The following is a 23,402-nucleotide window of genomic DNA, read 5'->3' as shown; positions in this document are numbered from 1 at the left end:
CATGTTTTTGTACCATTTATAATATGAATAAATAAATTATATTGGTTAAATTTGTTGGAAATATTGGAAAAGTCAACCGACAAAAGGCTGACTTTTAAATGTTCGGACATCAAATAATTTCACTATACAACAAATAAATTCCGATTTTGTTTTTGATCAGAGTACAAAAGGCACATTTGAATTTTATTTTTAAAGGTTTTATAAAATTAAAATGTTGGATTCAGCATACTCGTAATAGAGTTCCATACCTTGATAGGACAAGAATTGAGCAGAGGCACATAGGTACTCGTAGTTTACAAAGGAGCGTAAATCTTAATCTAGGTATGTATGTACATACCTACTGTATTCGTTTAGAGTGAAAAGCTTTTTGTGTGCTTGTTTCCAAGTGGAAAATATTATTTTCTTTGATAAGTGACGATTATCAATCAATATGAGTTTTCTTCATAAATTATGTGTCAAGTTCCAATTTGACACAATGGTTGACTGGTAGATAATGCTTTAAGGCATTAAGTCCGCCATTTGTACAATTTTATGTCGCGCAATAAAGTTAAATAAATAAACCAAAGAGTGTTAACTTGAAATTACCTCTTTTCATTTAAACGCTGTGTTAGGGTGACCATAATTATTATAATTAAGCAGAAAAATTGGGATAGTTATAAAAATTTATTTTGATTAAATTAGCAGCTGCTGCTGCAAATGATACCTATTTAGTAATGAGATTAGTTAAGGGAAAATGTGTTTAAAATATTGAATTTGTATTACCATTTTGAAGTTAACCTGTATTAATTGGCATTGATACCAATCTTGAAGGTACTTACAAAGTGTCGCAGTTTTCAATGTCAATTTACCGACGAACACAACTTCGGGTTACAACGTAGTTGAATAAACTTCTCTAAGAAATACGTGCTTTACATTTAGATAGTTTGAAACGATTGGCTATTCTATCCAATAAACCTCGTGAACATCAACATAATAATATCAACCAGCCAGTAATATCGAGTCAGCCACTTTACCCTTTGATCTTGCAACCGTATGCCAAATATTGAAGCTTCGAAATATCACAGGGACTGTGACTATCGAGAATTTGCATTTGTTTCATCATTTCATAGTATTTATTATAATATGTATATTTATGTTACTTAGAGCCAATATTATCAAGCAAAAACAAAGGTAGGCTGGTTATGGTTAAAAAGTATGTATATATTAATAGTTATAAACAATTATGTTATTAAAATACATATACGAGTAAACGCATGCAGCATACACTAATAATGTTTACTCTCTTCTATCCTGCACCAAACTAACTTTAGCCCAATGGTTGACTGGTAGAGTTCGCCATTTGTACTCTTTTTATTAAATTGTGCAATAAATTAAAAAAAAATATCATCAGGAGCCTAGCCAAGATGACAATTAAACATCGATAAACGCCAAATGAAAAGAAAACATGTATCGGTATAACAGATGCTACGAGAAGTCACGTGACTATATTCATACTTTATTTAAGTTTCGATTGGTGTTTTCGAACGACCTTCAAGTGTCAACGATTTCCATATTGGCTTTTTAGAAACTTTAATGACCCGATTCAAACTTTAAGATACGTCAATTAATACGTTTCTTCAAACAAAAACGTCACTTTTGACACTGACACATCTAATCCATATCGTTTCTAGATCTATTAATTGAAGTATCTTAAAGTTCGAATCAGGCAGTAATTTTCTGGCTATACCTCTCGTTTTTAGGCGTCTATATTTATATTTACCTACGCATTGACATCAATGTTAATTTCATCGACTATCGAAAAGTGCTAGTCATGCAAAATACTACGTGGGAGTAATAGAAAGCTAAAAATAAAGCGCTTAAGGGTTTTCTTTAATTAAAAAAGTAACTTTCTATACAAGTCACAAACCTTGAATATATTTCGTAACATTTTCATTTCGGGCCTACCCAGAGGCGTATTTACAAATTTGGCGCCCCGGGCCATTTTGATTTGCCGCCCCCCTTCATCAGTGACGATAAAGTATTTTATTTAAGAAAAAAAAACCTGCAACAAGTACCTTTGGGGTGTGAAATAAAAAAAAACTAAACATTTACCATTTACTCACATAGGCATTTACATTGTTTTCCTATTTACAAATTGGTTGACAAAATCATCAATAACGCTGTCGTAATTTAAAACGTTTGTCAGCTCAGCTTCTATATTAAGAAGAGCTAAGCTATTCAGGCGCTCTCCGCTGATAGTGGAACGTAGATATTTTTTTATTCTTTTGAGTGCAGAAAGGTGACGTCACTAATGTCACTATTCTAGATACAGATTTATATGGGCCGTTTTTGTCACTCAATGACGATGCGACCTCGTTATATTTGCCTGATCTGATCGGTGACCGGTGGGTACTGCTGGGTTTTGGCCATTGAGAATCAAGGTGAGATATGGCAGTCAGGCTGGATATAGCTAAGGAGTTCGGTCGGGTCTGGCATAGAGTCTGCTCGAGGGACTATATGTTATACAAATGGATCGCTAGCTTTCACATGAGCCGTATAGTAGACGGAAGCTGCTCCGATAGTGTGGACATTACCGCTGGCGTTGCACTAGGTTCTGTGCTGTCATTGCTGCATATCAATGATAATCATTGCTATGCAGACGACAGTAGTAGGGATGCGTATTACACAGGCCGTACCATTATCCCTCATTCTGTGGTGCTGGAAAGTCATGAAAAGTATTGTATTTGTACCTGATATCGAGAGCACTCTATCTGTACTGAGTTTCGGCATGGGATCGGAACAATTTAGTGAGATTCAATACCACGAAGACACAAGAACCGCCCGTATATATAGTCAGATGGGTAACAAATAATGTTAGATACGTACGTGAAAACGCGAGCGTAGCGAGCGCGAAATTTTTTCGAGAAAATAGTAGGTACATTTTTAGGGTTTCGTACTTTAAAAGGAAAAAAACGGAACCCATATAAGATCACTTTGTTGTCCGTCCGGCCGTCTGTCTGTCTCAATATAAAGGGTCTTGACATGACAGAGGGCGGCAAAATCGACAAGGCTTGTTATTTAAATTTTACAAATAAATAGGGGAGCGACAAAATTCTGGTCGACCCTATCTGAACAGCTAATAAAATATTTTTTCGACCCAAATTTGCCGCCCCCTAAAATCTGCCGCCATAGGCTTCAGCCTACTCAGCCTAGTGGTAAATCCGGCACTGCGCCGTACTAATACTTTTGAACGAAAATGTTGCTTAATTTAGGTACTTGTTGGTAGATATTTTTAGCAATTGGTGGGGTTTGAAGCGTTCGTTTGTTTATTAATTTAAATGTCAATTAAAATATAATAAAAAATATAGCTAAGTTTGATTATAAAAGGCGCCCAGAAAAAGCCGCAAGGGGGCGGCTTCGCCGCCCCCCTGCGGCCTGCCGCCCCGGGCCATGGCCCCCTTGGCCCTATGGTAAATACGCCCCTGGGCCTACCGCGAAAACCGAAATTTGCAAATTGCGGGGATTTTTCTCTTTTACTCTCGTTAAGACGTAATTAGAGTGACAGAGAAAAATGCCCGCAATTGACGAACTTCGATTTTCGCGGTTATAGCCCTGAGTCTCGTAGCAGCATTGCTAAATGACCGTAGTTCTGTAGAAAGCGACCAACTTTTTATTTTTGTCAAAGTACTTACACCCTAACTCAGTAGCTTTGGTCGCTTTCTGCATTGATAAAAAAATTGAGTTGGTCGTTTATTAGTGTGACAGTGACAGTTGCGTTTCGATCGCTACGGAGCGTAAGTAATTGGCATGTTGGCTACGCGGCCTGAGGGGCTACCGCGAAAACCGATATTCGCAAATTGCGGGGATCTTTCTCTTTTACTCCAAGGAAGGCGTAATAAGAGTGACAGAGAAAAATGCCCGCAATTTGCGAACTTCGATTTTCGCGGTTATAGCCCTGGTTCTGAGCACAAACGGACCGATAGGACTCGGGAGAAACCCATTACCGCTATCTATACGCTTTATACAAATTCAAGACCAAGAAAAAAATTGATTAAAACATTATAGTCACACATAGGTAAGTTATTTTTTAATATTAAGCAATAGATTCATTTCATTTAATTTATTTTATTCTTAAACAATACAATCATTGTGTCAGAAATCATAATAAATACAATTTATAAATAACTAATTTTAAATAACAATTCAAACTCAAACTCAAAATATACTTTATTCATGTAGGCCTTAGCAACAAGCTCTTATGAATCGTAATTAATCTTAATCTAATTATCAGAGCAATTTATTGATGTTAATATTATTCCATAATAACATTGGATTATTATACAGATCAAATTTAACACTAAGAATTTCACAAAAGGATCGTCAAACATAAAAATTTTTTATAAAAAATACTAGTCTAGAATTTCTAGTATAAAATCTAAATGTCAAAAGTAACATAACAAAATAAGTACCTACATACATCGGAATATCCATTTCCTCATCAATAATCAAATATGCCTAATAAATAAATAATCATTTAGAATAACAATTAATCCCACGTTGTATTATCATTCATGTAGTCTTGTGTGGTATAATAAGCTTTAGAAATGAGTTTACGCTTTACATAATTCTTAAATTTATTAATAGATAATTCAGTGATATGGTTTGGAAGTTTATTATAAAATCTTATTAAATTATAAATACCTTAAATTAGCGACCTATCAAATATTTCCTCAATAATATAGGAGCATCTAGTCAATAAGAACGACTTCAAATTACGCTTGAATAAAAACCAATCCGTAATGAACTATAATAGTTCGTTTATTTTTATCATTAGAAAGAAGGTAAAGGAATCTTGACGTGTATTTTAATTGAAAAACACTTTTTAAAAATAAGTCACGGCTAGGGAATGCAATCTCGCACCAAGATTGGCGATTCGAGATCTCGCACGAAAAATCTGAATCGAGATAGGGTGTTTCGAGATCTCGACCATCACACTTTCGAGATCGAGATTTGACAAAGTAATAAAAAATGTGTTATTTTGAGCAAAAATCTCTAAGAATTCCGTACTTATGTCATGTACCTACGTCATGTTTTATTTTGAAAATCAACAAATTAATCAACATTTAATAGGTAAAAAAACTACTTTTATTAAAAAACAAATAATATGTACCTATGTAGCTCTAATTTGCATGTAACGATGAAAAAGTGGTATTAATTATTTTTAATTTTACAAAATTGTAGGCAGACAGTAACATGCTCAGTTGATATTTTTGACAAGCACTCAGCAACTTACAAAAAAATGTAGGCTAAGCAAGCAAAAATCATAAATAATTGTGACTGAGTACGTTAAGTTCGTCCGATTTTTCCGCACAGAGCGCGCCACAGTGCTTTTATCGTTAGCTAAAGCCGGCCGCATACAATAAATAGTACTGCCTGAACAACATGAACCTAACGTCAAAAAGATTACTCAAAACAAAGTATGTAATTCACACGGATCAATCTTTCAATCTCGTTCGAGATCTCGAAAATATTAATCAAGATCTCGACCGAGATTGCTAAAATCAAGATTTCCTGTCAACGAGATTGAATCTCGAAAATTCGTGCGAGATCTCGCGAGATCTTGAAATTGCGAGATCGAGATTGCATTCCCTAGTCACGGCAAATATGTAACAATTATGAATCTAATACGATCGTTAACATATATTCTTCTGCTTTCATAAGTAATAGTTACTGAATTTAAAAAGCGTTTTTCAAATAAAAGTCACGTCAAGATTGTTTACCTTTTTTCTAATGCTGAAAAAAACGAACTATAATGACTTTTAGGTCAGTAGGGAGCTTATTAAATACTTAGAAAGACTGCCTGATATCTTGCGCTAGGTTGAACTAAGTTTTGGAAAGAAGCTGCGCTTTTGTATGATTTGTTAGGCAGAACCTCAATAAGCTATCGACTTGGCAGTTTTTGAACATTGTATTACTTATAAGACTTACAAATATTTGAAGCATCCGGCAGGAATCGAGTTTTGCCTCATAACTTGGCAATGAGGTCACGTATATAAATAAATACGAGTATCAACAATGCAAGGATCGTCTCGAGGAGTCGTCGAGGAGTCGTTTCAGTATAATATCACTTAGAACGGAAACAATGCTACTAACTTAAGACGTTGCCTTGTGGGCATTGATTGATGATGGATAACGACAATAGATCGCCGGCAAACTAAGTATAAACTAGATTTGGTTCCAGTCTATTTTTAAGGAGACAGATTACTGTATTCTCATGGATGTTATAAAATGATATAAATGAATAATTCCAGCTATATATACGTCTCACTGCTCGGTATGCAAGCACGCGCGAGAGGCCTTGGGCTGTAGTCCCCACAACGCCCAATGCGGGTTGAGGACTTCACATACACATTTTCGCGGATGTATGAAAAACTCCTCACTGTTATCCTTAACTGAAATGCTAGTGATACATGTCAAATGATATTCCGTACATAAGTACCACAAACTGATTATCACGTTCGAATTGGCCTGAGTAGTTTTAGTAGACATCATTTTCAAGTCATACAGGTTTTGCAAACCAATCAGTACCTATTGTATGCATCGTGTTTAAAAACGTTTGTGTACCTACCCAATAGTTATTTGTTTTACAAGGGGGCAAAGTTGTTGTTTAACCGCTCGTGCTAATATTGATATCCGAGCAAGCGAAAGATCCCAAAATTCGATCGGAAAATGGAATCTTGAGCGTTGCGAGGGTTTCAAAGCACGAGGGTTAAACAAAATTTGCCCCCGAATGAAACACAAAATTTTTCACCACACCAACCCGAAGCAAATATTAAATGTAAAATGTCAAAAAAATCAAATCCAAATGAATGTTATTAAATATTTATCATCCAAAATCATCATTTAAAAGTCAGTTCTACCAGCAAACATAAGAAAACAACTCAAAATTTTCATTTGATTACCTTGCCTCACATGTGAATTACTGATAGCAAAGTGCAACTTTGCTATCAGTAATGTAGAAGTTATTTTCAAGACATACAATAACCTATACATTGAACACAGGTTAAAGTTAAGCAGGTTACAGTGAAAAATACATTCATTTTTATTTTTTCCCTTGAACGGATAATAATACGAATGTCTCACTTTTAGCATAGATGAATAAACCTTCATACAATATTAAAATGATATTATTACATTAGGCCCCATACCAAATTCGTAAAATAATAGAGACAAGTTAAAGTTAACATTCCGTTACAAAACCCAAGATTTCTGCCTTTAACCACTTGTTTCTACGAAACTACGACACTTAGGTCATAAGGGGTCATCCATTCATTACATCACACGTTTAGGGGGAGGGAGGGGGTCAAGAAAATGTGACATGTTGTGACAAGGGGGAGGAGGAGTCACAAACTTTGTGACGTCACTTTAACTTCAACAGTAACCGAAAATGTATTTAAATTATTTTATACGCTAATAACAAGTTTTTGAAACGATAATCGTTTTTATTCTTTTAATTTTATTTCTTAATCAGTTTTGGGTTATAAAATTACTAATATTTCTTTTGTCAAAAATATTTTGATATAATATTAAATGAATAATTGCTGATTTCGTTGAAGAAATGTGACGTCACACCAGGGGGAAGGGGTTTGCCAAATGTGACCAAGTGTGACAAGGAGGGGGGGGGAGGGGTAAAAAACCTAGAAATTCGTGTTACGTAATTAATGGATGACCCCTAATGGTACCCTACGGTGGTTAGCTTGATACTTACCTAATATTTTGCCATAGTTATGGTCTAAATTTTTTTTTTGTGTATGACTCATACAGTATGAGTCAGATGCAATACCGCGCATGTACAGGTTGGTACAGGTTAACAGTGAAAATATCCTTGGACAAACTTCGTGCGTGAATATTGTTGTAAAAAATATATAAGGCCTGTGCAAAGTACATTATAAAAGGTATTGTTTATGTTATTATATAGTATGATATTTTATTTACATAAATTGGTGCTTATAAAATCTAAACAACTAAAACTGGAAGAGCGATGATTTTGGACAAGACAGGTTACAGTGAAAAGTGCTACTCTTTATTTTTTATAAATATAAGTATTAAATTTAAATAATAATAATGACTTGGCCTCGATAAACATTGTTTTAGTTTATCTAGATACATTTTTGTTTCATATGAAAAAGAGGAAATAAACATACATTCAATTCAAAAACTCGATGACAGGTTAAGATGCCACTATTTTGAGAATCACTCCTAAATTGTTTTAGGCAAAAATAAAAAATGACCATTGCTAAGTATCATTTTTCTAAGGTAATTGTATTAGAAAAATCTATTTAATGGCGTAAATATGCTAAAAATATCTGTGATTTCATTTATAAATATTATTTCTATAATTATATTATAAATTTATTAATTGTAATTATCATGTCCGAGGTACAACTGGAAATGACCAAGGTACATCAGGGGTGTTGTTCCTTGGACACTTTTCCCTTTTTTTTTCGTCAACGTATCCCATCAAAATAAATAAACTAATCTTTAAATTTTATATCCTAGGTATTAGATACATAGTTTATTAACGTATCTTATAATATTCGGATAAACAATAATTCTGCAGCCTTTAGTTTTTTTCTAAAATTCATAAAAGATAAAACTGTCCGAGGTAGAACAGCTTCCCCTACTCTACGCACTAAAAGCCTCGCCTCTTACTAAACTGAGTACTTAGCCAACGTGCCAATCGCTAACGCTCCGTAGCGTGGCGTAGTTAAAGTTATGTCTCTATCACTCTTCCAAATTAGTGCGACAGTGACAGTTGCGTTTCGTTCGCTACGGAGCGTTAACGATTGGCACGTTGGCTACACACCCTGTACCGTCACGCTGAAGTAAATTGAAATCGTCCCGTAGTATGGAAAACAAGATAATTGCTATTTGACGGCGAAAATATTGCTTTTATCTAGGTATATCGGGTGGAACAGAATGAGGGACTTTTATGCAAACGGGGAATAGTTAGAATACGTACCAACTTTATTTTTCACTTATTAATCACGATAATATTTCTAACCGTTTTTGAGATACAGTTTGTTAAACATTAGTGCAAAAATCTGTTTGTTTCAACCCTAGCAAGTTCCTATGAATGACATGGCATGTGTCAATTTAAAATGAATGTAAATAACTTTACTTTATATTGTAAGTTTGGTGTTGTGTAAGTATAATATATAATAACTTTGTAGGGTTGTTAGTGACAACTTGTCACAGAATAGGTTGGGCCAGGCCCGCGCCGAGGTGCCCGACAAGTCATTTTCTATGACGGCTGATGGGTGATCACGTGGTACTTTCCATACTAAACGAATCGCCGGCGGCGCCGAAAGCTCAAGCATTATGTATATATCAATATCAATATTGTTGTTGGTAATACGTTCTTGGAATAATTTCTGATGGTGAGGAAGTTTTCCAAGTTGAGCTACATACTTCGAGTTTAACTAATTTAACTTCATAAACTTTAATTGATTCGGAATTGTAGTCAATAAAATAAGGGCAACATCAACTTACCAAGGCGGAAATTTAAATGTTTGTTAAGTCTTACTCTCAAACCAATAAGTAACAAAGACACGGCTGTGAATTTTCCACGAACTTCACGAAATTGTACCTAAAGATGCCGTTCTGTTGTTTATCTATTGTAGCGGGTTGTAAATGATACCTACGTTTCGGCCCTAAGGAGTTTAATTTTCTAAGTGTGTAGTAAGTATTTGTTTTTATAATTAGCAACAAAACACATTCAAAAGTGATTTTTCGTATAATTTCCATTCTGAAGATCCTTTTACCTCAATTGATCAATGAAAGTTTCCTCGAGAAATTTTGTAATATTGGTTTACTTAGTAATGTTTTGTAAAATACTCATGTATTTTGTTCCTCGCATTCGAATTGAAAAGTAGAGTGTTTAACTCGGTTGAAAGCACCCGGTTCAAGCGCCAAAATACCTCGTCAGAAATGGGAAATAGTTTTTTTTCAATAAGCCCTCCCAATCCCAAGGGAACGATATATCTTTGTCTTTCAGTACATATGCATGAAATAAGATCTTTTTCGAACAAGCGCCATGAAAATATGTCTATGTACTTATGAATAAATATAATGCGGTCCGGATATTATAATTCCGAGAACAAAGAAACAGAATCCGATACATTTTTCTTCTCAACAATAAATAAGTATGTATTACTCTTATGGGATTCAACAACAACTATACTGATTTATCAGGGCATAATAATAGAAGAAAATATGTTCCATAACATAAATAAATAGGGTTGCCTAAAAAAATATGGTCAAGGCTATTTTTCATAAATTTTTGGAAAAAAAATTTTTTCGTCAAATATCACAAATGTCTGACGAACGAAATAAGTTTCAATGGAAAGTATACAATTTGTACAACATAAATCAACTAGGTTGCCTATCTTTTTCCGGTCACTATTATGTGGTTGCCGTGTTTAAAGAGGTGATTTTATATCGATAATTTCACTCATCTGTCTGACGCTTGAATTATACATCAAAATGATGGTAATTTTATTATGAATAGAATGGTGTAGGGTTGCCTGCGGAAATCCGGTCACAAATAAGGGCTGCCAGGCTTTTAAATAAAATAAGAAGGAAAGACTTTTAGCGATAACTCATAAACGGCTTAACTGATCAAGTTTGTTTTAATTTTATTTGAATGAGTTTTTTTAGGCACTAAATTCATGATTTTTTTCATATTTTTTGGACCGATGGTTCAAAAGTTAAAAGGTAAAACTTTTTTTTTTCTTTCTAAACGATTATTTCCGAAATGATTCACTGTATCAAAAAATGTTGTTTAAAGACCCCTATTTATTTTGAAAGTCCTATCCAACGACACCGCACACTATAAGGTTGAAACGATAGACTTATTTAATGTCACGTCACGTATAGTTAGACCAAGAAAGGTCAACAGCGATTTTGATAGCCCACGCAGTGCAAATGTTATTTTAAACATCAAACTTCTATCAAATGTTGACGTATAAATAACATTTGCACTGCGTGAGCTATCAAAATCGCTGCAGACTTTTCTAGGTCTGACTCTAACAGCCATTTAAATATTTTCACAAGTATTTTTATTTGGCCAAGTAACAAAAGAACGTACATCTATTTATAAACGCGCTGGAAACCTCAATTAACCTTAATTAATAATTGATCTTAATCTGTCATTTAAAGTAATACAAACATAAATTAACTAATTGAGGCTTAGAAATATATAAGTTATTTATTTATTTATTTAATACAATTATGTTTACACGGCATTACAGTAAAAATACCAATGCGCCGAGAAACGCTTACAAATATTTCATTACAGGAAAAATATAACACAAGGTAGATACAAGATACAACATACACAGGAAGAAACAGAAATAACAAATCACATCACACTATATACCATATATATACCACACTAAGGTGCAGGGGGCAATTTCGACTGCGGGCAATTTCAACTAATCGAAATATCTTCCATGTTTTACATTATTAACTTAAGTGCCATTTGGTGCCATATATGGCATGGAAGATATTTTGATTAGTCGACATTTCCCGCAGTCGAAATTGCCTCCCTGCATCTTATAACATTTTCATTGAGGCTTGTATATTTTTAAGTATATCTTCAACAACAAATTCCAAGTTCAATCTTGTTTATCAGAGGCTATATTACACCGGTGTGAAGTTATCGGCCAAAGTTATCGGCGAACGATAACCCGACCAAATTAAGAAGTCGATATTTTCAACGTTTTTTTTCGTCATTAAAAAGAGCGTAAGTACATTAGTTTAAGGAAAAGTTGAATATCATTAATACTATTAATTACATTTCATCATAAATTTTACGATATAGCTGAAAAACATGCATCGTGACTGGTCGTAGAATTTTGTGCTTATCAAACAAAGAAAATCCTACTTTCTAGTCAATAAAACGCTTCAAGTCTATTACTTGTAAAAGCTATTGACAAAAGCTTGCATTATTGTGTTAAAAAAACTTACTTTATTTGATAATCAAAGTTTTAACGATGGATAATAGTCAGCGCCCTAAAGATTCTAGACATAATTTATCAATTTGACCAACTTCCGGGCAGTAGACCACTGTCTAACTGACATCATCAGAAACTGTACATCAGAATCTTTCATAAAACGCCTTCAGAACCCACTTACCGAGCTAACTGTAGCTGCATCAGCTGAAATGAAGTTAGCGGCGGAACGATTTTGTAAACTCATTTCAACAAAAGAAAATTACATAACTTACATAAACTGAAAATTTACGTCGAGAGCTTTTATTTTAATCTTTCAGAATCCACCAATCTAGGTATTCTAAGTATTTTTTTAATAGTTCATTGCAGAGTCAATGGCTGAAATATTCCAAATACACATAACTAATTTTGACCCACTTCTAGACGAAAGACCACTTTCATTTTGATAACATCCGGAACTGTACACCAAGATCTTTCATAAAACGCCTTCAGAACCCACTTACCGAGCTAACTGTAGCTGCATCAGCTGAAATGAAGTTAGCGGCGGAACGATTTTGTAAACTCATTTCAACAAAAGAAAATTACATAACTTACATAAAATGAAAATTTACATCGAGAGCTTTTATTTTAAGCTTTCAGAATCCACCAATATAGGTATTCTAAGTTTTTTTTTTTAATAGTTCATCGCAGAGTCAATGGCTGAAATATTCTAAATACCTACACATAACTAATTTTGACCCATTTCTAGACGAAAGACCACTTTCATTTTGACAACATCTGGAACTGTACACCTAGATCTTTCATAAAATGCCTTCAGAACCCACTTACCGAGCTAACTGTAGCTGCATCAGCTGAAATCAAGTTAGCGGCGGAACGATTTCCTTTGTAAAAAATAATAATTTTGACCCACTTCTATATGAAAGACCACTTTCATTTTTACATCATCGGAAACTGTACACCAAAATCTTTCATAGAACGCCTTCTGAACCCACTTACCGAGCTAACTGTAGCTGCATCAGTTGAAATAAAGTTAGCGGCGGAACGATTTCCTTTGTAAATTCAGAAACAGAAAATAAAATTGAATCTTACATGATTTGTGAATGTAAATCAAGAGCTTTTTCATAAAGCTTTCAGAATCTTTTAACTTAGGTGTTCTAAGATTTATTTTTTAACTAATTTATTACCAAGTCCGTGGCCAAAATCTTCAAAATGCACATCACTAATTTTGATCCATTTCTAGACGAAAGACCATTCTAGATTCAGATTCATTTCATTCTAGATTCATTTTGACAACATCCGGAACTGTACACCTAGATCTTTCATAAAATGCCTTCAGAACCTACTTACCGAGCTAACTGTAGCTGCATCAGCTGAAATAAAGTTAGCGGCGGAAGGATTTCTTTTGTAAATTCAGAAACAGAAAATAAAATTGAATCTTACATGATTTGTGAATGTAAATCAAGAGCTTTTTCATAAAGCTTTCAGAATCTATTAACTTAGGTGTTCTAAGATTAATTTTTTAACTAATTTATTATCAAGTCCGTGGCCAAAATCTTCAAAATGCACATCACTAATTTTGACCCATTTCTAGACGAAAGACCACTTTCATTTTGACAAAATCCGGAACTGTACACCTAGATCCTTCATAAAATGTCTTCAGAACCGACTTACCGAGCTAACTGTAGCTGCATCAGCTAAAATGAAGATAGCGGCGGAATGATTTCCTTTGTAAAAAAAAATAATTTTGACCCACTTCTATATGAAAGACCACTTTCATTTTGACATAATCGGAAACTATACACCAAAATCTTTCTTAAAACGCCTTCTAAACCCACTTACCGAGCTAACTGTAGCTGCATCAGTTGAAATAAAGTTAGCGGCGGAACGATTTCCTTTGTAAATTCAGGAAAATAAAAATAACTTTGAATCTTACATGATTTGTGAATGTAAATCAAGAGCTTTTTCATAAAGCTTTCAGAATCTATTAACTTAGGTGTTCTAAGATTTATTTTTTAACTAATTTATTACCAAGTCCGTGGCTAAAATCTTCAATATGCACATCACTAATTTTGACCCATTTCTAGACGAAAGACCACTTTCATTTTGACAACATCCGGAACTGTACACCTAGATCTTTCATAAAATGTCTTCAGAACCCACTTACCGAGCTAACTGTAGCTGCATCAGCTGAAATGAAGTTAGCGGCGGGACGATTTTCTTTGTAAAAAAAAATATTTTTGACCCACTTCTATATGAAAGACCACTTTCATTTTGACATCATCGGAAACTGTACACCAAAATCTTTCATAAAACGCCTTCTGAACCCACTTACCGAGCTAACTGTAGCTGCATCAGTTGAAATAAAGTTAGCGGCGGAACGATTTCCTTTGTAAATTCAGCAAAATAAAAATAACTTTGAATCTTACATGATTTGTGAATGTAAATCAAGAGCTTTTTCATAAAGCTTTCAGAATCTATTAACTTAGGTGTTCTAAGATTTATTTTTGAAATAATTTATTACCAAGTCCATGGCCAAAATCTTCAAAATGCACATCACTAATTTTGACCCATTTCTAGACGAAAGACCATTTTCATTTTGACAACATCCGGAACTGTACACCTAGATCTTTCATAAAATGCCTTCAGAACCTACTTACCGAGCTAACTGTAGCTGCATCAGCTGAAATAAAGTTAGCGGCGGAAGGATTTCTTTTGTAAATTCAGAAACAGAAAATAAAATTGAATCTTACATGATTTGTGAACGTAAATCAAGAGCTTTTCCAAAAAGCTTTCAGAATCTATTAACTTAGGTGTTCTAAGATTTATTTTTTAACTAATTTATTACCAAGTCCGTGACCAAAATCTTCAAAATGCACATCACTAATTTTGACCCATTTCTAGACGAAAGACCACTTTCATTTGTGACAACATCCGGAACTGTACACCTAGATCTTTCATAAAATGCCTTCAGAACCTACTTACCGAGCTAACTGTAGCTGCATCAGCTGAAATAATGTTAGCGGCGGAAGGATTTCTTTTGTAAATTCAGAAACAGTAAATAAAATTGAATCTTACATGATTTGTGAATGTAAATCAAAAGCTTTTTCATAAAGCTTTCAGAATCTATTAACTTAGGTGTTCTAAGATTTATTTTTTAACTAATTTATTACCAAGTCCGTGGCCAAAATCTTCAAAATGCACATCACTAATTTTGACCCATTTCTAGACGAAAGACCACTTTCATTTTGACAACATCCGGAACTGTACACCTAGATCTTTCATAAAATGTCTTCAGAACCGACTTACCGAGCTAACTGTAGCTGCATCAGCTGAAATGAAGTTAGCGGCGGAATTATTTCCTTTAAAAAAAAAAAATATTTTTGACCCACTTCTATATGAAAGACCACTTTCATTTTGACATCATCGGAAACTGTACACCAAAATCTTTCATAAAACGCCTTCTGAACCCACTTACCGAGCTAACTGTAGCTGCATCAGTTGAAATAAAGTTAGCGGCGGAACGATTTCCTTTGAAAATTCAGCAAAATAAAAATAACTTTGAATCTTACATGATTTGTGAATGTAAATCAAGAGCTTTTTCATAAAGCTTTCAGAATCTATTAACTTAGGTGTTCTAAGATTTATTTTTTAAATAATTTATTACCAAGTCCATGGCCAAAATCTTCAAAATGCACATCTCTAATTTTGACCCATTTCTAGACGAAAGACCATTTTCATTTTGACAACATCCGGAACTGTACACTTAGATCTTTCATAAAATGCCTTCAGAACCTACTTACCGAGCTAACTGTAGCTGCATCAGCTGAAATAAAGTTAGCGGCGGAAGGATTTCTTTTGTAAATTCAGAAACAGAAAATAAAATTGAATCTTACATGATTTGTGAATGTAAATCAAGAGCTTTTCCAAAAAGCTTTCAGAATCTATTAACTTAGGTGTTCTAAGATTTATTTTTTAACTAATTTATTACCAAGTCCGTGACCAAAATCTTCAAAATGCACATCACTAATTTTGACCCATTTCTAGACGAAAGACCACTTTCATTTGTGACAACATCCGGAACTGTACACCTAGATCTTTCATAAAATGCCTTCAGAACCTACTTACCGAGCTAACTGTAGCTGCATCAGCTGAAATAATGTTAGCGGCGGAAGGATTTCTTTTGTAAATTCAGAAACAGTAAATAAAATTGAATCTTACATGATTTGTGAATGTAAATCAAAAGCCAACTTAGGTGTTCTAAGATTTATTTTTTAACTAATTTATTACCAAGTCCGTGGCCAAAATCTTCAAAATGCACATCACTAATTTTGACCCATTTCTAGACGAAAGACCACTTTCATTTTGACAACATCCGGAACTGTACACCTAGATCTTTCATAAAATGTCTTCAGAACCGACTTACCGAGCTAACTGTAGCTGCATCAGCTGAAATGAAGTTAGCGGCGGAATTATTTCCTTTAAAAAAAAAAAATATTTTTGACCCACTTCTATATGAAAGACCACTTTCATTTTGACATCATCGGAAACTGTACACCAAAATCTTTCATAAAACGCCTTCTGAACCCACTTACCGAGCTAACTGTAGCTGCATCAGTTGAAATAAAGTTAGCGGCGGAACGATTTCCTTCGAAAATTCAGCAAAATAAAAATAACTTTGAATCTTACATGACCCATTTCTAGACGAAAGACCATTTTCATTTTGACAACATCCGGAACTGTACACCTAGATCTTTCATAAAATGCCTTCAGAACCTACTTACCGAGCTAACTGTAGCTGCATCAGCTGAAATAATGTTAGCGGCGGAAGGATTTCTTTTGTAAATTCAGAAACAGAAAATAAAATTGAATCTTACATGATTTGTGAATGTAAATCAAGAGCTTTTCCAAAAAGCTTTCAGAATCTATTAACTTAGTTGTTCTAAGATTTATTTTTTATTGGAGTGGAGTAATTTATTGAGAAGTAAACGAGAAAGTAACTCTCTTGTTGAAAATTATTTTGGCCAACTGAAGTGCGAGATATTAAAAGGGCAACATAATTTGAAATGTACACAGCTTATTAGACATCTGATGCGCGACACTAAATCTATCTCGAAAGAAATACTCAACAAAATACCAAAGAAAAGACTTACCAAAACTAGTAAAATTATTCAAGATGAAGAATTATGGCAGAGAAAGAGAAAACCAGTCTACAGTCATTTTGACGCACGACATTTGAAAAAAGTAGCATCAATAGAAAGTGACATTGAAATAGAAGCGCTACAAAATACTCACTATATTTGTAAGTATTGTACGGGTGGTACAAGGCATGACGACACAATAACAAAGTGGGTCGAGTGCGGAGATTGTCTGGAATGGGTGCACCAATCGTGTGCTAAAGTTTATTTAGAAGATGATTTCGACTTTTCAGGTGCATATGTTTGCTTATATTGTAAAACCAAAAATTTATCACCCATTCCGTCTCCATCCTCATTTCAGTCAGCAGGTTCTGATTGCAGTAGTCGTGTAAATCTCGATGTGTTTCCCAACGGATTAGTGACCGATCCTAGTTACTATAAAGTAATGTTAAGAGACTATTATATTACTAAACTGAATTCCATACCGCTAGTTAAGGAATTACGTGCTTCTGATTTTCATTCGCTATTACCTAAAACACATGTAATAAGTACTGTTATTGATCATGCTTTTCAAATAATAAATGAACATAATTATTACGATGTTAAGAATTGTGAAGTGTCTTCAATCATCTTTGGACTTAACAAAAACTATGACGTTACAAATTATAATTGGTCATTTGACAAGGAAATAGTATTTCCCATTTGCCTGCACAGTCACTTTACGTTAGTTGTCATGAAACTAAGCGATCAAAGCATCACAATTATTGATCCATTAGGCAATGAGCTGAGACATAAGAAGAATTACTTATATTATATTAACGTTTTATTACGAAAAATTAAGTACGCTGTAAAAATAAATAAAGTGCATACTTTGAAACATCGTAAGCAAACTGATGATAATAATTGCGGGCCAATGATTATATATTTCTTTTGGTGCCTTGTTAATAATAAGCCACTAGACGGCATTGGTGTAAATTTTACACAGTATAGGCATACTATTCAAACAATGCTATTAAAAAATAGCGATGCGATATTTAATATGTGCATGAGTTGTGGTCGTGACGTGATTGACGGTGATAAATATTTTAAGTGCCACATGTGTTACAGGAAGACGCACGCTAAACAATCTTGCTTACTTACATCTTCTGAAGTTCAATCAATAACTGTATCTGAGAAAATCACACACCTTAACAAAACTTGCCAATTGTGCAAAGATTACTAGAAAATAATTAAAAATTAACTAATTGAATTTCATTCATAATGTGGCTATGTAATTTTGCAGCTTTCTTTACATTTTTTCACGAATGCGTCTGGTAACATGTAATTTATTTAGGCTTTATTATCTATATACACATATACAGAGTGTCCCTAGCCATTAGACAAAGCCGAAATGTAGGTACATATGCATTAGGGTATTTAGAACCAGTATTACAAAGTATCATAAGAATCGGTGTAGCGGTTACGAAGAAATTAACAAATTACGATTTTTTTACTTTGGAGCAACCTGTATGTGTTAGTAGCTACTGAGGTAATAAATAGTATGAAACCTTCTTCGACCGTTTTGATTATCTTTTTTATTTATGACATTTTTAATAAGATTCTGTTCTTCTTTTGACAAATGTCATAATTGCCGCAAATTTTTATACAAATTGTCAAAAGCACTGCCAATGATTAATACAGTATGTTTCTCTTTGTTATCGATTATTGGAAATAAATTTTGTTTGATAATTCGTTTTTTTTATTTTTTGTTCTAATTAAAAAATATTACCGTTAGAGCATTTCTGTGAAGTAACCCTACGTGGGATTTCAGGGTTTGTCCAACGGCTAAGGTCACCCTGTATGTGTAATATAGGTACACATAATTTATCAAATCAGTACATTTGTACGTAACAAAAATATAGGACATTCTTGACACAGATTGACTAAGTCCCACAGTTAGCACAAGAAGGCTTGTGTTTGTGGATACTCAGACAACGATATATATAATATATAAATACTTAAATACATAGAAAACTGCCATGACTCAGGAACAAATATCTGTGTCATCACACAAATAACTGCCCTTACTGGAATTCGACCCCAGGACCATCGGCTTCACAGGGGTCACTACCCACTAGGCCATACCGGTCGTCTACAAAACACAATTAATCGTAGACTTAGGTTTTAAGTGGAAATTACCCAGCGTAACATAGGAACTGTTAAATTCGATTTATAATGCATACTAAAAATCTTTTTAATAAAATAAAAAAACGATCGAACATACACTTAAATTTAAAATGAAAATTAAGCAGCCAAACATGGGAACAGCAAAATTTGTTATATAATTATAAAAATAGTAGGTACATTTGTACTTAAACAATGAAAAAAAAAACAAAGAAAAAAACATAAAAAAAACAAACAAAACAAACAATGGACTTGATCATAGATTATTTAAAAAAATATTAGATAACCTAGGTTAATAATATACTGAAAGTTCTATAAAATGGTTCTTGATTTATATTCACAAATCATGTGAGTTTCAAAGTTATTTTCCTCTTCTTTTGCAAAGGAAATCATTCAGCCGCTAACATCATTTCAGCTGATGCAGCTACAGTTAGCTCGCTAAGTGGGTTCTGAAGGCGTTCTATTAAAGATATTTGTGTACAGTTTCGGATGATGTCAAAATGAAACTGGTCTTTCGTCTAGAATCGGGTCAAAATTAGTGATGTGCATTTTGAATATTTTGGCCACAGACTCGGCCATAAATAATTTTAAGAAAAATCTTAGAACACCTAGCTTAATAGATTCTAAAAGCTATATGAGAGAGCTCTTGGTTTATATTCGCAAATCATGTAAGATTGAAATTTATTTTTATTTTTCTGAATTTACAAAGGAAATCGTTCCGCCGCTAACATCATTTCAGCTGATGCAGCTACAGTTAGCTCGGTAAGTGGGTTCTGAAGGCGTTTTATGAAAGATCTTTGTGTACAGTTTCGGATAATGTCAAAATGAAAGTGGTCTTTCAACTAGAAGTGGGTCAAAATTAGTGATGTGCATTTGGAATATTTTGGCCACGGACTTGGTCGTAAATTATTTAAAAAACAAATCTCAGAACAACTAGGTTAATAGATTCTGAAAGCTGTATGAGAAAGCTCTTAGTTTATATTCACAAATCATGTAAGATTGAACTTTATTTTTATTTTTCTGAATTTACAAAGGAAACCGTTCCGCCGCTAACTTCATTTCAGCTGATGCAGCTACAGTTAGCTCGGTAAGTGTGTTCAGAAGGCGTTTTATGAAAGATTTTGGTGTACAGTTTCCGATGATGTCAAAATGAAAGTGGTCTTTCATATAAAAGTGGGTCAAAATTATTTTTTTTTACAAAGAAAATCGTTCCGCCGCTAACTTCATTTCAACTGATGCAGCTACAGTTAGCTCGGTAAGTGGGTTCTGAAGACATTTTATGAAAGATCTAGGTGTACAGTTCCGGATGTTGTCAAAATGAAAGTGGTCTTTCGTCTAGACATGGGTCAAAATTAGTGATGTGCATTTTGAAGATTTTGGCCACGGACTTGGTAATAAATTAGTTAAAAAATAAATCTTAGAACACCTAAGTTAATAGATTCTGAAAGCTTTATGAAAAAGCTTTTGATTTACATTCACAAATCATGTAAGATTCGATTTTATTTACTGTTTCTGAATTTACAAAAGAAATCCTTCCGCCGCTAACATTATTTCAGCTGATGCAGCTACAGTTAGCTCGGTAAGTAGGTTCTGAAGGCATTTTATGAAAGATCTAGGTGTACAGTTCCGGATGTTGTCACAATGAAAGTGGTTTTTCGTCTAGAAATGGGTCAAAATTAGTGATGTGCATTTTGAAGATTTTGGTCACGGACTTGGTAATAAATTAGTTAAAAAATAAATCTTAGAACACCTAAGTTAATAGATTCTGAAAGCTTTTTGGAAAAGCTCTTGATTTACATTCACAAATCATGTAAGATTCAATTTTATTTTCTGTTTCTGAATTTACAAAAGAAATCTTTCCGCCGCTAACTTTATTTCAGCTGATGCAGCTACAGTTAGCTCGGTAAGTAGGTTCTGAAGGCATTTTATGAAAGATCTAGGTGTACAGTTCCGGATGTTGTCAAAATGAAAATGGTCTTTCGTCTAGACATGGGTCAAAATTAGTGATGTGCATTTTGAAGATTTTGGCCACGGACTTGGTAATAAATTAGTTAAAAAATAAATCTTAGAACACCTAAGTTAATAGATTCTGAAAGCTTTATGAAAAAGCTTTTGATTTACATTCACAAATCATGTAAGATTCGATTTTATTTACTGTTTCTGAATTTACAAAGGAAATCGTTCCGCCGCTAACATCATTTCAGCTGATGCAGCTACAGTTAGCTCGGTAAGTGGGTTCTGAAGGCGTTTTATGAAAGATCTTTGTGTATAGTTTCGGATGATGTCAAAATGAAAGTGGTCTTTCAACTAGAAGTGGGTCAAAATTAGTGATGTGCATTTGGAATATTTTGGCCACGGACTTGGTCGTAAATTATTTAAAAACCAAATCTCAGAACAACTAGGTTAATAGATTCTGAAAGCTTTATGAAAAAGCTCTTGATTTACATTCACAAATCATGTAAGATTCAAAGTTATTTTTATTTTGCTGAATTTACAAAGGAAATCGTTCCGCCGCTAACTTTATTTCAACTGATGCAGCTACAGTTAGCTCGGTAAGTGGGTTCAGAAGGCGTTTTATGAAAGATTTTGGTGTACAGTTTCCGATGATGTCAAAATGAAAGTGGCCTTTCATATAGAAGTGGGTCAAAAATATTTTTTTTTACAAAGGAAATCATTCCGCCGCTAACTTCATTTCAGCTGATGCAGCTACAGTTAGCTCGGTAAGTCGGTTCTGAAGACATTTTATGAAAGATCTAGATGTACAGTTCCGGATGTTGTCAAAATGAAAGTGGTCTTTCGTCTAGACATGGGTCAAAATTAGTGATGTCTATTTTGAAGATTTTGGCCACGGACATGGTAATAAATTAGTTAAAAAATAAATCTTAGAACACCTAAGTTAATAGATTCTGAAAGCTTTATGAAAAAGCTCTTGATTTACATTCACAAATCATGTAAGATTCAAAGTTATTTTTATTTTGCTGAATTTACAAAGGAAATCGTTCCGCCGCTAACTTTATTTCAACTGATGCAGCTACAGTTAGCTCGGTAAGTGGGTTCAGAAGGCGTTTTATGAAAGATTTTGGTGTACAGTTTCCGATGATGTCAAAATGAAAGTGGCCTTTCATATAGAAGTGGGTCAAAAATATTTTTTTTTACAAAGGAAATCATTCCGCCGCTAACTTCATTTCAGCTGATGCAGCTACAGTTAGCTCGGTAAGTCGGTTCTGAAGACATTTTATGAAAGATCTAGATGTACAGTTCCGGATGTTGTCAAAATGAAAGTGGTCTTTCGTCTAGACATGGGGCAAAATTAGTGATGTCTATTTTGAAGATTTTGGCCACGGACATGGTAATAAATTAGTTAAAAAATAAATCTTAGAACACCTAAGTTAATAGATTCTGAAAGCTTTATGAAAAAGCTTTTGATTTACATTCACAAATCATGTAAGATTCAATTTTATTTTCTGTTTCTGAATTTACAAAAGAAATCCTTCCACCGCTAACTTTATTTCAACTGATGCAGCTACAGTTAGCTCGGTAAGTGGGTTCAGAAGGCGTGTTATGAAAGATTTTGGTGTACAGTTTCCGATGATGTCAAAATGAAAGTGGTCTTTCATATAGAAGTGGGTCAAAAATATTTTTTTTTTACAAAGGAAACCATTCCGCCGCTAACTTCATTTCAGCTGATGCAGCTACAGTTAGCTCGGTAAGTCGGTTCTGAAGACATTTTATGAAAGATCTAGATGTACAGTTCCGGATGTTGTCAAAATGAAAGTGGTCTTTCGTCTAGACATGGGTCAAAATTAGTGATGTCTATTTTGAAGATTTTGGCCACGGACATGGTAATAAATTAGTTAAAAAATAAATCTTAGAACACCTAAGTTAATAGATTCTGAAAGCTTTATGAAAAAGCTTTTGATTTACATTCACAAATCATGTAAGATTCAATTTTATTTTCTATTTCTGAATTTACAAAAGAAATCCTTCCGCCGCTAACTTTATTTCAACTGATGCAGCTACAGTTAGCTCGGTAAGTGGGTTCAGAAGGCGTGTTATGAAAGATTTTGGTGTACAGTTTCCGATGATGTCAAAATGAAAGTGGTCTTTCATA

Source organism: Cydia splendana, chromosome 16 (assembly GCF_910591565.1).
Source record: "Cydia splendana chromosome 16, ilCydSple1.2, whole genome shotgun sequence".
Classification (NCBI taxonomy): Eukaryota; Metazoa; Arthropoda; class Insecta; order Lepidoptera; family Tortricidae; genus Cydia; species Cydia splendana.
This window is presented reverse-complemented; position numbering follows the sequence as displayed.